Source organism: Tiliqua scincoides, chromosome 11 (genome assembly GCF_035046505.1).
Source record: "Tiliqua scincoides isolate rTilSci1 chromosome 11, rTilSci1.hap2, whole genome shotgun sequence".
NCBI classification, from domain to species: Eukaryota; Metazoa; Chordata; class Lepidosauria; order Squamata; family Scincidae; genus Tiliqua; species Tiliqua scincoides.
The window spans coordinates 7,528,770-7,544,798 of NC_089831.1; the positions used below are offsets into that span (position 1 = coordinate 7,528,770).

Below are 16,029 nucleotides of genomic sequence, written 5' to 3' on the forward strand. Positions count from 1 at the left end.
ATTATTCATTTCCTTTTGAAGTACCCTTAAAGGTTCTGGCAAGTACCCCCAGGGGTATCCGTACCCCAGGTTGGGAACCACTGATATAAGGCTTGGATGTCAAAAGCATTTCATATAGAGGGCCAAAGTTAGCATTCATGGTGCCTGCTGAGGGCTGGAAGTGATGTCATTAAGGAGAAAGTGTTGTCATTAAGCAGATGGTGGCCAGAAATAAACTTTTTGTTCTCAAATAGAAACTCATTATCTGCAAATGACAAAAGAGAAAATGTGCAAATCTTGTATGAGAGAGCCCAATTATCAAGCTGGGACAGCCCAATTATAACAGGGGACAGATAAATTGCTTCCGGGGGCCACATTCGGTTCATGAGCCTTATGTTTGACTACTCCGATAGTTTGCACTGAGAAGGAATATTGGTAGGGAATCAGTAGGGAACCAGAGAGCCTGCCATAGGGTTCTGTGGTGGTGCTGTAGGGGAGCTGCCTAAGGAGGTTCTGAATGGACTTAGGGGAAAGTGAAGGCAGAAAGAAGAGAGAAAGGAGGAGGGAAAGTCTGAGGGCATAAATATTACACTCAGTAAATATAGCAAAAATGGCTCAACTTCTGTTGGCTCTTGCAGACTTCCTGGCAGCAGAGAAAATGCGACCCCCTGTGCAAAAGACTCTGTGGCTGGCCAGGTGAAGGAATGAGGAAATTGTTACTCCACTTTGGCTGGGCACCACCAGTGAGTATGCCAATGCCAGACGTTATGGAAAGGTATGGGATGCGCTGGGGATATATAGGGAGACTCTCCTCTCCAAAATCTCCATAGAACGGGAAATGAACACTTGCCCATATACAGAGATTCCCAAGTCCCTGAGGAGCAATCTTCTCCTCACATCTGAAGGGGAGACCTGGTTTCCCAAGAGCCAGGGCTTGGGGAGCCTTCAGGGAAGGCTGGCTGAGGGGTGCTCAGTGCCAGGGAAGGACCTCAAGCAATACTGCCGGGTCCCTTTCAGCAGGTCTGGCCAAGGGCTCTGTGGGGGGGGGGCTCACCTCTTGGTTGGAGAGCACTGCCTCTGTCTCTTTCCTGACCAGTTTCTCTTCTATCACATGCAGGTCCCACAGGCTGATGACTTGGACTTCCTATTTCAAAAGAATAGGAGGGACCCCAAGTGCCTCTGGGAACTAAGTGCCAGGTAAACTGAGAGTTTAGCATCTGGGCGAGGAGAAGGCAAGTAGACCTCTGAGTTTTGGAGAAGGAGAGGAGGAAGACGACGAGAGGGTAAGTGTACTCTTTCTAACTCTTTGTCTTTCTAACTCCCTGTCTTCTAACCTTAACTTTAACTTTAAATCAACCTTAAATCAAAATTGAAAGTTAGCACCTAAGGGAGGTACATAGGTCTACTCTGAGCAGGAGCAGAGTCCAAGGGTCAGGCACTTAAATCAAAGTTGAAAGTTAGCTGCACCTAAGTTAGCACCTAATTGAAGGAAGGGAGGAGGATAAAGTGGAAAGCAGGTTTTTCTACTTTGTTTTAAATTAAACCTATACTTAACCCAAGTTAAACTTAATCTAAGTTAGAACATAACCTAAACAGTTCAGCAAATTGGGACACAGGATCTAGAGAGCAATAAATAATTAAACAAACTCAAATAAAAACTAGCTTGAGGTTACAAAACAGTCCAGCCTAAGAGAACAGGAGGGAAAGAACCTAGTAAGGGCCAATTCCCAACCACCCAGGCAGAGTCCATTTTAGAAATTCAGCATCACCACCTTTAGGAGGTGATAAGAGCCCCATTAGGCTAATCCAAGCACTCCATTCAGGAGCCTGCAGAGTAGGTTATGCCCATCAGCAGCCTTTTGTCTTCCTGAGCTTTTGTAAGCTCACCTGGGAAGACCAGCCCCCCTTTCAATCAGGAAGGAAGGAGGGAGGAGGAGCCAGCCAGGAGTATAAAGCTAGGCCTGCCATTGCGTGAGGCTCTCTGCAGACGTGTGGGGCCTCAGGGACCCCAAGTGCCTCTGGGAACTAAGTACCAGGTAAACTGAGAGTTTAGCATCTGGGCGAGTTCAGCAGCAAGGCGAGGAGGCCAGGGCCCCATACACTGCCCTTCCTCTTCCCTTGAGAAAAGGGCTGCTAACCAGTGTAGGGTTTTTTAAAAGTACCCCTAAATAAAACAACAACAACAAAAAAGCTATGCAGTCAGACAGCCAGCAGCAGGGTGGGGGCTATCCAGTGTTCTGCATCGAGTGCCACATGTATGATTATATGCCTCTGGGGCATAAGTCATGGGTGTGTCCTCGGTGCAAGGAGCTCCAGGGTCTCAGGGAACGCGTCCGCTCCCTTGAAGCCTTGGTGGGCGACCTGGAGAAGCGCAGGCAGGCAGAGGAGGACCATGGGGAGACTTCCGGGGACAATCAGGCTTCGTCCCAACCTCAGGCGTGCAGCTCCTCAGCTGCCCGGGTGGGAAGTCTTGGGGCTGGAGGACATCATCCCCCTCGGCGGGAGGGGGTTGGGGGCTTCTTGTAGTGGGGGATTCGATTATTAGAAACATAGAGAGGGGGGGTTTGCGACGGATGTGAGGACCGCATGGTGACTTGCCTGCCTGGTGCGAAGGTGGCGGACATCACTTCTCATCTAGACAGGCTGGTAGACAGTGCTGGGGCAGAGGTAGCGGTTGTGGTGCATGTCGGTACCAACGACGTGGGCAAGTGTAGCTGGGAGGTCCTGGAGGCCAAATTTAGGCTTTTAGGCAGGAAGCTGAAAGCCAGGACCTCAAAGTCCTCAAAGGTAGCGTTCTCTGAAGTGCTACCTGTTCCACGCGCAGGGCCAGCTAGGCAGGCGGAGATAAGGGGTCTCAATGCGTGGATGAGACGGTGGTGTAGGGAGGAGGGGTTTAGATTCGTTAGGCACTGGGGAACGTTTTGGGACAAGCGGGGCCTGTACAAGAGGGACGGGCTCCACTTGAACCAGAATGGAACCAGACTGCTGGCGCATAACATTAAAAAGGTGGCAGAGCAGCTTTTAAACTGATCCCTGGGGGAAGGCCGACAGGAGCCGAGGGGCATCCGGTTCGGGACTCCTCATCCCTATGGGATGAGGATGGGGAGGTTAGAGAACAACAAGACAAAGGCAGAGTAGGAGAAGAAATTGGGAAAGGTAGAGTGATGGGATGTGATAGACGGTTTGGCACAATGAGAGGATGCGGGGACAAAGGAGCGAATAAGCAACCCATCCTGGGGCATTCCGTGTACAAATGCTTTTATGCGAATGCCTGAAGTCTATGAGCGAAGTCCTCCTAACCAAGGAGTCCTCCTAACCAAGGAGTTAAGTCAGATAGAGGTTAAAAGAGAAGATGTTTCAGACCTCATTGATAAATTAAAGATCAATAATGCCTGATGGCATCCACCCAAGAGTTATTAAGGAATTGAAGAATGAAGTTGCAGATCTCTTGACTAAGGTATGCAACTTGTCTCTCAAAACGGCCACGGTGCCAGAAGATTGGAGGATAGCAAATGTCACGCCTATTTTTAAAAAGGGAAAGAGGGGGGACCCGGGAAACTATAGGCCGGTCAGCCTAACATCCATAGCGGGTAAGATGGTGGAATGCCTCATCAAAGATAGGATCTCAAAACACATAGACGAACAGGCCTTGCTGAGGGAGAGTCAGCATGGCTTCTGTAAGGGTAAGTCTTGCCTCACGAACCTTATAGAATTCTTTGAAAAGGTCAACAGGCATGTGGATGCGGGAGAACCCGTGGACATTATATATCTGGACTTTCAGAAGGCGTTTGACACGGTCCCTCACCAAAGGCTACTGAAAATACTCCACAGTCAGGGAGTTAGAGGACAGGTCCTCTCGTGGATTGAGAATTGGTTGGAGGCCAGGAAACAGAGAGTGGGTATCAATGGGCAATTTTCACAATGGAGAGAGGTGAAAAGCGGTGTGCCCCAAGGATCTGTCCTGGGACCGGTGCTTTTCAACCTCTTCATAAATGACCTGGAGACAGGGTTGAGCAGTGAAGTGGCTAAGTTTGCAGACGACACCAAACTTTTCCGAGTGGTAAAGACCAGAAGTGATTGTGAGGAGCTCCAGAAGGATCTCTCCAGACTGGCAGAATGGGCAGCAAAATGGCAGATGCGCTTCAATGTCAGTAAGTGTAAAGTCATGCACATTGGGGCAAAAAATCAAAACTTTAGATATAGGCTGATGGGATCTGAGCTGTCTGTGACAGATCAGGAAAGATCTTGGGGTGGTGGTGGACAGGTCGATGAAAGTGTCGACCCAATGTGCGGCGGCAGTGAAGAAGGCCAATTCTATGCTTGGGATCATTAGGAAGGGTATTGAGAACAAAACGGCTAGTATTATAATGCCGTTGTACAAATCGATGGTAAGGCCACACCTGGAGTATTGTGTCCAGTTCTGGTCGCCGCATCTCAAAAAAGACATAGTGGAAATGGAAAAGGTGCAAAAGAGAGCGACTAAGATGATTACGGGGCTGGGGCACCTTCCTTATGAGGAAAGGCTACGGCGTTTGGGCCTCTTCAGCCTAGAAAAGAGACGCTTGAGGGGGGACATGATTGAGACATACAAAATTATGCAGGGAATGGACAGAGTGGATAGGGAGATGTTCTTTACACTCTCACATAATACCAGAACCAGGGGACATCCACTAAAATTGAGTGTTGGGCGGGTTAGGACAGACAAAAGAAAATATTTCTTTACTCAGCGTGTGGTCGGTCTGTGGAACTCCTTGCCACAGGATGTGTTGCTGGCGTCTAGCCTAGACGCCTTTAAAAGGGGATTGGACAAGTTTCTGGAGGAAAAATCCATTATGGGGTACAAGCCATGATGTGTATGCGCAACCTCCTGATTTTAGGAATGGGTTAAGTCAGAATGCCAGATGTAGGGGAGGGCACCAGGATGAGGTCTCTTGTTATCTGGTGTGCTCCCTGGGGCATTTGGTGGGCCGCTGTGAGATACAGGAAGCTGGACTAGATGGGCCTATGGCCTGCTCCAGTGGGGCTGTTCTTATGTTCTTATGTTCAAAGGTGGGAGAACTGGAATGTCTGGTGACAATGGAAAACATTGACATAGTGGGCATAACGGAAATCTGGTGAAATGCGGAGAATCAGTGGGATACCGCAATCCCGGGCTATAAACTCTACAGGAGGGACAGGCAGGGGCGTGTTGGAGGTGGGGTGGCTGTTTATGTTAAGGAAGGGATAGAATCCAGCAAAGTAGAGACTGAAGGTGGATCCGACTCCACCGTAGAATCTCTGTAGGTTAAATTACCAGGCTTGTGCAGCGATGTAATACTGGGGGCGTGCTATCGTCCTCCAAACCAGAAATCGGATGGGGACCTTGAAATGAGGAAACAGATCAGGGAGGTGACAAGGAGGGATGGGGTTGTAATCATGGGGGACTTCAATTATCCTCATATTGACTGGGTCAATTTGTGTTCTGGTCATGATAAGGAAACCGGATTTCTTGACGTGCTAAATGACTGTGGCTTAGAGCAGCTAGTCAAGAGGGCAGGTGACTCTGGATTTAATATTGTGTGGTACGCAGGACCTGGTTAGAGATGTAAACGTTACTGAGCCATTGGGGAACAGTGATCATGCTGCCATCCGTTTTGACATGCACGTTGGGGGAAGAATACCAGGCAAATCTCTAACAAAAACCCTTGACTTCCGACGGGTAGGACTTCCCTCAAATGAGGAGGCTGGTTAGAAGGAGGTTGAAAGGGAGGGTAAAAAGAGTCCAATCTCTCCAGAGTGCATGGAGGCTGCTTAAAACAACAGTAATAGAGGCCCAGCAGAGGTGTATACCGCAAAGAAAGAAGGGTTCCACTAAATCCAGGAGGGTGCCCGCATGGCTAACCAGCCAAGTTAGAGAGGCTGTGAAGGGCAAGGAAGCTTCCTTCCGTAAATGGAAGTCTTGCCCTAATGAGGAGAATAAAAAGGAACATAAACTGTGGCAAAAGAAATGTAAGAAGGTGATAGGGGAGGCCAAGCGAGACTATGAGGAACGCATGGCCAGCAACATTAAGGGGAATAATAAAAGCTTCTTCAAATATGTTAGAAGCAGGAAACCCGCCAGAGAAGCGGTTGGCCCTCTGGATGGTGAGGGAGGGAAAGGGGAGATAAAAGGAGACTTAGAGATGGCAGAGAAATTAAATGAGTTCTTTGCATCTGTCTTCACAGCAGAAGACCTCGGGCAGATACCGCTGCCCGAACGGCCCCTCCTGACCGAGGAGTTAAGTCAGATAGAGGTTAAAAGAGAAGATGTTTCAGACCTCATTGATAAATTAAAGATCAATAATGCCTGATGGCATCCACCCAAGAGTTATTAAGGAATTGAAGAATGAAGTTGCAGATCTCTTGACTAAGGTATGCAACTTGTCCCTCAAAACGGCCACGGTGCCAGAAGATTGGAGGATAGCAAATGTCACGCCTATCTTTAAAAAGGGAAAGAGGGGGGACCCGGGAAACTATAGGCCGGTCAGCCTAACATCCATAGCGGGTAAGATGGTGGAATGCCTCATCAAAGATAGGATCTCAAAACACATAGACGAACAGGCCTTGCTGAGGGAGAGTCAGCATGGCTTCTGTAAGGGTAAGTCTTGCCTCACAAACCTTATAGAATTCTTTGAAAAGGTCAACAGGCATGTGGATGTGGGAGAACCCGTGGACATTATATATCTGGACTTTCAGAAGGCGATTGACACGGTCCCTCACCAAAGGCTACTGAAAAAACTCCACAGTCAGGGAAATAGAGGACAGGTCCTCTCATGGATTGAGAATTGGTTGGAGGCCAGGAAACAGAGAGTGGGTATCAATGGGCAATTTTCACAATGGAGAGAGATGAAAAGTGGTGTGCCCCAAGGATCTGTCCTGGGACCGGTGCTTTTCAACTTCTTCATAAATGACCTGGAGACAGGGTTGAGCAGTGAGGTGGCTAAGTTTGCAGACGACACCAAACTTTTCCGAGTGGTGAAGACCAGAAGTGATTGTGAGGAGCTCCAAAAGGATCTCTCCAGACTGGCAGAATGGGCAGCAAAATGGCAGATGCGCTTCAATGTCAGTAAGTGTAAAGTCATGCACATTGGGGCAAAAAATCAAAACTTTAGATATAGACTGATAGGCTCTGAGCTGTCTGTGACAGATCAGGAGAGAGATCTCGGGGTGGTGGTGGACAGGTCGATGAAAGTGTTGACCCAATGTGCAGTGGCAGTGAAGAAGGCCAATTCTATGCTTGGGATCATTAGGAAGGGTATTGAGAACAAAACGGCTAGTATTATAATGCCGTTGTACAAATCGATGGTAAGGCCACACCTGGAGTATTGTGTCCAGTTCTGGTCGCCGCATCTCAAAAAAGACATAGTGGAAATGGAAAATGTTCAAAAGAGAGCGACTAAGATGATTATGGTGCTGGGGCACCTTCCTTATGAGGAAAGGCTACGGCGTTTGGGCCTCTTCAGCCTAGAAAAGAGACGCCTGAGGGGGGAAATGATTGAGACATACAAAATTATGCAGGGGATGGACAGAGTGGATAGAGAGATGCTCTTTACACTCTCACATAATACGAGAACCAGGGGACATCCACTAAAATTGAGTGTTGGGTGGGTTAGAACAGACAAAAGAAAATATTTCTTTACTCAGGGTGTGGACGGTCTGTGGAACTCCTTGCCACAGGATGTGGTGCTGGCGTTATAATGTGGAGCCATTAGATATTTGATTTTCTCTGTAAACCGCTTTGTGAACTTTTTGTTGAAAAGCGGTATATAAATACTGTTGTTGTTGTTGTTGGCGTCTAGCCTGGATGCCTTTAAAAGGGGATTGGACAAGTTTCTGGAGGAAAAATCCATGATGGGGTACAAGCCATGATGTGTATGCGCAACCTTTTGATTTTAGAAATGGGCTATGTCAGAATGCCAGATGCAAGGGAGGGCACCAGAATGAGGTCTCTTGTTATCTCAGGTGTGCTCCCTGGGGTTCATATTCATAAATGAATATGAATCTCTGGGGCATTTGGTGGGCCGCTGTGAGATACAGGAAGCTGGACTAGATGGGCCTATGGCCTGATCCAGTGGGGCCGTTCTTATGTTCTTATGTCCAAGTTCACAGCAAGAAGGGCAGAGGCCTGGTGGGTGGCAAGCACCAAAGGTAAGGAAGAAGAAACGCCCCCCCCCTCCCCAACAGACATACATATTCAATCAATCACTCAGAGTGCACTGAGAGTTTTGGATTGCAATGTGTTACCTGACCAAGTACTTGATGTCAGGGTTTCTCACACTGTGGGTCACTGTGGGTGTCAGGGTTTCTCACACTGTGGATTTCTCACAAAGTGGGTCCTGACCCAAGTTCTGGTGGGTCCCACAGAGCCTCCAATGAAAACACGTGTGAGTGAAAGATTACTCATTGCCTCAAGCCCCGAGACTATTCTCAAGCATCTCCATAGAATGGGAATGAACACTTTCCCATCTATGGAGGTTCCCACATCCCTGAGGAGCAATCTTCTCCTCACATCTGAAGGAGAGACCTGGTTTCCCAAGAGCCAGGGCTTGCGGAGCCATCAGGGTTCAGGGGAGGCTGGCTGACTGAAGTAAACAGGTGCAAAAACACTGGGCAAATGTGTTTGTGCCACTCCACTTTATACTGGCCCTCACCAGACCTGCTCCGGTGGTTTTGCTCATGTGATGTGCTGAACCTGTGCAGTCTTTACCCTGCCCTGCCCTGGCCCTTGTCACTCCCTTTTTGGCCTCAAGCCATCTCTGGGTTGGATGGCTAAGGCAGAGAATTGGTTTGGAGATTGATGGTCATGGATCCCAGACTGGGCTGGGAAAGTGCTAGAGGAACTGAAGTGGAAACTATTGTTTGTTTGCGGTTTCTTGTTCTTATGTCTCTTGAACCAATGACATAAAGCAATCCCAGGTTATCAACCCTATAGGAGGAACAGGGAGGGGCGTGATGGAGATAGGGTGGCCATGTATGTCCAAGAAGGGGTAGAATCTAGCAGGGTGGAGGGACCTGGAAGCGGAAACTCCACCTCAGCTGGGCACCACCAGTGAGTATTCAAGCACTACTGCCGGGTCTGGCCAAGAGCTCAGTGGGGGGGGGGGGCACTTCTCTGTTGGAGGGCACTGCCTCTGTCTCTTTCCTGACCAGTTTCTCTTCTATCTCATGCAGGTTCCCCAGGCAGAGGAATTGGACCTCCTATTTGAAAAGAATAGGAGGTCTAGGTTCTCTGTGAGGAGGGCGGAGGCCAAGTGGCTGACACTGGAAAACAGGAGGCGAGCACCCCAGGTGAGAAAGAAAAAGCCCCCCCCACACACACACACATACAGAGAGAGAGAGAGAGAGAGAGAGAGAGTACACTGAGGCGGAATATCAGCAGGGAATCGGGAGGGATCCAGGGAGCCTGCCTTTGGTTCTGTGGTGGTGCCCTAGGGGAGCTGCTTAAGGAGGCTGTGGGTGGACGAAGGGAAAGTGGAGCCGAAGAAGAGAAGAAGGATCATGGAAAGACTGAGGGCATGGGGGCCTCTGGGGGCTGCATCCCAGATGCTGGGCTCTGGGGGGGTGTCAAGCTGAGTGCGCCTGTCTCCCAGTTCGAGCCCTGCCCTGCCCAGGTTGCCAAGAGAAGTGCAGGGACTTATGGGTTGCTGAGCAAAAACAGCTGAATCTTGATGGGGTCTTGTTCCTTCACCCCCTGTAGAAAGTCCTTCTAACAGGAGCTCTGTCTCTGTTTCTTCACAGGCTGCTCCGACTGTGGTTGGGAGGAGGTGAGTTCCTGCGAGGACCCAGCCTGGCCGGGGCCAGCCCATACTGACCTGTGGGGAATGGAGCTCAGTTCCAACACCCTGGGATGCTGTCTGGTGTCCGGATGGCAGGATTGCAAGTGGGGTCTCCCTCAGGTCCTCCATATGGAACAGCTTCTCCACCGAGACCTGGAATGCCACCGTCTATGATGGATCCCTTCCGGAAGTACCTGCTTGCTCCACAGATCCAGCGGCCTCCATCGCTGACCCAGTGACGAGGATTGAAAAGATGGCAGACAAGGTCCCACCACAGAGAATTCGTGAGCTAGTCGCAGAGTCCCAGGCCCTCATGGATTTGCTGATTTTGGATGGAAGCTGGATCTGAACATCTTCTGCAGGAGGATGGAGATCCAGGAGGCAGCCAAGAAACCTGTAACGCAAAAGCAGAAACTGTGTATTGACATTGCAACACCTTTACACCTGGCGAGGAGCAATCTGAAGGTGGGGAACACAGAGCCTCATGGGAACTTTGTGTGGAGGGCAAACTCTTGAATGACCCAACAGCCTAGCAATGGAACTGGACAAAGAGTTGTACAGCCCAAAAAACCATCTGGTAGAGTGGAACCAGATGCCCACAAGAGACAGATGGGTTCCAGGGCAAGTGCCCAGGCAGTGTCAAGGTTTAATGCACCCTGCTTCTCAGGCTGGACCACCAGCCTGCACAGTACAAACAGGAACCTGTCTGGCTCGCTTGCTGGGCGTTCACACACAGACACGTGCCAGCATCATGCAGGCCCTCTGGCTCGACATCAAACACAACAAGCTCCAAGACAGTTTTGAGAAGGAGTTTGACCCGATCTCTGGCTGTATTTGCATGTGATTCTCTGAGATCCCCAGGAAACCGGTGGGGCTCCCACAACACCCAGATCCCATCAGTTATGTGATCAGTGTGGACCGTAATGATCAACAAAGCCAGCCTGCTGAGACAGTGGTGTGGAGGTGGATGATCCTTTGAAGGCCCAAATGAGCAACTTCTTGGCTCCACCTCTAAGCAGCAGGAAACAGCATCCATGGATGTCAAGATCCATGAGACGATTGAGTCTATTACCAGCTGAAGATGCAGGGAGACTTGAGGTCTTTCCCTGCCACTGGGCACCCCACAGCCTGCCTCTCCTGTACCCTGAAGGCTCTATGTGTGTCTGTGTGGGGGGCGTTTCTTCATAATCCTTTGGTGACTGACTCCTTTCTTCAAATGAGAGCAACCGGGCCTCCGCTCTCTGTGCTGCGAACTTGGATCTCCTACTCTTTAGACGTAGGAGGTCCAAGTCGTCAGCCTGGGGGACCTGCATATGATAGAAGAGAAACTGGTCAGTGAACAGACAGAGGCTGTGCCCTCCAACAGAAAAGGGCCCCCCAAAAGAGCAGTGCCTCCCCCACAGAGCCCTGGGCCAGACCCGATCAAAGAGACCCAGCTGTATTGCTTGAGGTCCTCCCCGGGCTCTGAGCACCCCTCGACCAGCCTCGCCAGAAACCTGAAGGATCCCCTGAGCCCTGGCTCTTGGGAAACCAAGTCTCTCCTTTAGATGTGGGGAGAAGATTGCTCCCTAGGGGTGTGGGCACTTCTGTGTGTGGGAAAGTGTTCACTACCCATGCTATGGAGATGCTGGAGAGGAGAATCTCCCTTGAGGTCCCCAAGGGACAGCTCCCATGCAGCACCTCCACAGAACCCAAAGGCATGCTCTCTGGCTCCCTACTGATTCTCTACTGAAATTCCATTTCAGTGCACTCTCTCCTTCCGTACGTCTGTGCAGGAGTGTTTTTCTTCCTCACCTGGGGTGTTTCCCACCTGCGCTCGAGCGGCAGCCACCGCGCCTTGATGCTCCTGAGTCTGCGCTTGGACCTCCTTTCCTTTACGAAAAGGAGGCCCAGCTCATCACCCTGGGGGACCTGCAGGGGATAGAAGAGAAACTGGTCAGGGAACAGACAGAGGCAGCGCCCTCCAGCAGGGAATTGCCGCCCAAAAGACTCCTTAGCCAGACTCTGGTCAAAGAGACCCAGCTGTATTGCTTGAGGTCTTCCCCGGGCTCTGAGCACCCATCGATCAGCCTCCCCCGAACCCTGAAGGATCCCCTGAGCCCTGGCTCTTGGGAAACCAGGTCTCTCCTTTAGATGTGGGGAGAAGATTGCTCCCCAGGGGTGTGGGCACTTCTGTGTGTAGGAAAGTGTTCACTACCCATCCTATGGAGATGCTGGAGAGGAGAATCTCCCTTTAGTTCCCCAGCATGTCCAGCATTTCCAGAACATCAAGCATAAGCATACTTACTGGTGGTGCCCAGCTGAGGTGGAGTTTAGCTCTCCACTTTCTGCCACCCGACCGGCCGCACAGTCTTGGTCCCAGGTGGCCCCTTTGCTGCCTGGAAGATTGCAAGAGGAAAGAGAAGCTGAGCCATTTTTTCCAAATTTCTGAGTGTAATTTTTACACACTCCTTCCCAGAGTCAAACCCACCTCCCTGGCTGTGTCCAAGTCCAGCAGTCCCTCCATTATCAGGCGCTCCAGGACCCTGGCCCTCAGGACACAGCACTAGGTAGGGAGTCACTGTCAAACCTTCCCAGCTCCTGCTCTGTGAACTATACCTATGGGTGGTATATACCTGGAGGTATATATATATACCTGGGGTGCCCAGGTCAGCCTGGGGGATCTGCAGGTGATAGAAGAAAAACAGATCAGGGAAGAGAAAGAGGCAGTGCCTCCCAACAGATCCCTTGACCAGACCCACTCAGAGGGGCCCGGCAGTACAGCTTGAGGTCCTTCCCTGGCACTGAGCACCCCTCAGCCAGCTTCCTCTGAACCCTGAAGGCTCCCCGAGCCCTGGCTCTTGGGAAACCCGGTCTCTCCTTTAGATGTGAAGAGAAGATTGCAGATCAGGGATGGGGGCACCTCAGTTTATGGGAAATTGTTCATTTCCTGTCCTATGGAGATGCTGGAGAGATAGGTCAGAGATAGGAGGAAGTGACACTTCTAGCATGCCTCAAGCATGCTTCTAGTGCGGTTCTTTTGAAAAATGACAAAATGGTGTTCAATCATACAAGAGTCATTAAAACCAATTACATGGAGGCTACTGTGTTCCTACCAGTAGAAATAAAGGCATAGAGGTGGTTATCTTTTCTAGCTCTGACACAGAGTACTTGGTCAGATAACAAGTTTTGATCCAAGACTCTCAGTGCATTCTAAGCAAGTGAGTGAATGTGTGTGTGTGTGGGGGGGGGGGGAATGTTTTTTCTTCCATGTCTTTGGTGCTTGCCTCCTGCCCTTGAGTGCCAGCCATTGGGTCTCCGCCCTCCTTGCTGTGAAGTTGGACCTCCTATCCTTTTGGAATAGGAGATCCAAGTCATCTGCCTGGGGGACCTGCATGCCCTCCAACAGAGCCCTTGGGCAGACCCTGGTCAAAGGGACCCGGCAGTATTGCTTGAGGTCCTTCCCTGGCACTGAGCATCCCTCAATCAGCCTCCCCTGAAGGCTCCCTGAAACCTGGCTCTTGGGAAACCAGGTCTCTCCTTTAGATATGTGGAGAAGATTGCGGATCAGGGACGTGAGCACCTCTGTGTATGGGAAAGTCTTCATTTCCCATTCTATGGAGATGCTGGAGAGAAGAGTCTTCCTGTCTGTCCTCAGCTTATCGCACTCATTACCATAACATCGGGCATCAGCATACTCACTGGTGTCGCCCAGCCAAGGTGGAGTAATGATTTCCACATTCTTCCACCTGGTTAGCCCCAGAGTCTTTCGCACAGGGGGCCGCATTTGCTCTGCTCCAAGGAAGTCTGCAGGAGCAAACAGGAGTTGAGCCATTTTTGCTGTATTGATCGAGTATGAATTTGACCACCCCTTTCCAGAGGCAGAGTCACAGATTCCTCCTTCCTCCCCCTGGCTGGCAAGAGAAATTCCAAAATGCCTTCATTTCCAGATGTTTCCCTTCAGGGTGGGGTCATCCTTCTTTTTGCTGCAGAGCTCACATGCCTTCCAAGCTTCCTGCGGGAGCAGTGGCAAATCAGCCAGGCTGTTATTCAGGCAGCTGAGGACTTCCACACTCCTCCACCGTCTCCTGGCAGCTTATCACAGGGACTCCTCATGGCTCTGTTCTCTAACAAGGGCTACTCTGCAGATTCAGTCCCCCATCCAAGCCGTGACAAGAGTTACTCCCACTTAGCTCCTTCAGGCAGGGCAACAACTCAACCTCCAGACCACACCTCCTGCCATGGAAAATTTGAGGGTATGGAACAGGAGAGAGGACTCCTGGGACAACGAGACCCAGCATTCTTGCTTGAGGGCAGTGTCTGGCACAGACTACCTCTTTGCCACCCTCTCCTGTGGCATGGAGGATGGAGATCTCCATGGAGGAGGGAGATCCAGGAGGCAGCCAAGAAACCTGTAACGCAAAAGCAGAAACTGCGTATTGACGTTGCAACACCTTTACACCTGGCAAGGAGGAATCTGAAGGTGGAGAACACAGAGCCTCATGGAAACTTTGTGTGGAGGGCAAACTCTTGAATGACCCAACAGCCTAGCAATGGAACTGGATAAAGAGTTGTACAGCCCAAAAAACCATCTGGTAGAGTGGAACCAGATTCCCTCCAACAGAGCCCTTGGGCAGACCCTGGTCAAAGGGACCAGGCAGTATTGCTTGAGGTCCTTCCCTGGCACTGAGCATCCCTCAGTCAGCCTCCCCTGAAGGCTCCCTGAACCCTGGCTCTTGGGAAACCAGGTCTCTCCTTTAGATATGTGGAGAAGATTGCAGATCAGGGACGTGGGCACCTCTGCGTATGGGAAAGTGTTCATTTCCAATTCTATGCACAGTCTTTTGCACAGGGGTTCGCATTTGCTCTGCTCCCAGGAAGTCTGCAGGAGCAAACAGGAGTTGAGCCATTTTTGCTGTATTGATCGAGTATGAATTTGACCACCCCTTTCCAGAGGCAGAGTCACAGATTCCTCCTTCTTCCCCCTGGCTGGCAAGAGAACTTCCGAGATCCCTTCATTTCCAGATGTTTCCCTTCAGGGTGGGGTCATCCTTCTTTTTGTTGCAGAGCTCACATGCCTAGCAAGCTTCCTGCGGGAGCAGTGGCAAATCAGCCAGGCTGTTATTCAGTCTTGGCAGCTGAGGACCTCCACACTCCACCGTCTCCTGGCAGCTTATCACAGGGACTCCTCATGGCTCTGTTCTCTAAAAAAGGCCACTCTGCAGATTCAGTCCCCCATCCAAGCTGTGACAAGAGTTACTCCCACTTAGCTCCTTCAGGCAGGGCAACAACTCAACCTCCAGACCACAACTCCTGCCATGGGAAATTTGAGGGTATGGAACAGGAGAGAGGACTCCTGGGACAACGAGACCCAGCATTCTTGCTTGAGGGCAATGTCTGGCACAGACTACCTCTTTGCCACCCTCTCCCGTACCCTGAAAGCTGGATATTCAGCCAGGGGCCTCGGTCACTGGTTCTTGGGAAACCAGGACTTTTAGCTGTGAGGAGAACACTGCCTCCCCCAGCGGCACTGTCGTCTTCTCCTGTCCAGGAAAGGGTTTGCATCCTGCCCCTTTGAGAGCTTTTGGATGCTGGAGAAGAGAATCTTCGAGTAGAGGACACCCCACATGATGCCTATCCTGTTCCACACTCGCTGGTCCATAGCTCACAGTTGTGCAATTGCCCATAGCGCACATGGTCATGCACACTGTTCCCCCACACCTAACTTGAGGCCATGCATCGCAAAGTAATGATTTTGAGCCTCTGTGAGGACGGGCAAATGGATGGTGAATAGCAGAGCATGCAGGGGGCTTGCTGAAGAGCACCCAGTGCCTGAGGTGGTATGCAAAATGATGCCCCCTTACCCTGTAGCATACCAGACTCAGTGGTGGTGCCCACTGAGGTGGAGAAAAGAACCCTAGGTTCCCCCACCAGACCAGCTGCACTCTGATGACCCACCTGGCTTTTGGTTTTTTTGGGTCTGGAACACTGGCAGAGGAAACAGATGTTTAGCCTTCCTTGCCCTCTTGATCAAATGTAGCATTCCCCCGCCCCCCCCTCCCCGGCCAGATGCAAGATGGTCCCTGGCTCTCTTAGTTCTTAGGAGCTCCATATCTTCCTCACCTCACTCATTTCTCTTCGCACCGCAGTTCTGAGCCACCTGGCCTCCATCCTCCGTTCTTTGAACTTCTTCCTCTGATGCTTTCTGAATAGGTCCAAGTTTTTCAAGATCAACACTGGAAGCTGGCTACAGATGTCGACCTCTCCGTTCCACTGG

General features: G+C 50.7%; 1 pseudogene; it reads left to right on the plus strand.

Moving 5' to 3' along the window:
• The first annotated feature begins 9,862 nt into the window (after positions 1 to 9,862).
• LOC136662440 (SWI/SNF-related matrix-associated actin-dependent regulator of chromatin subfamily D member 2-like) lies at positions 9,863 to 10,852 on the plus strand (annotated as a pseudogene).
• Positions 10,853 to 16,029: the final 5,177 nt, after the last annotated feature.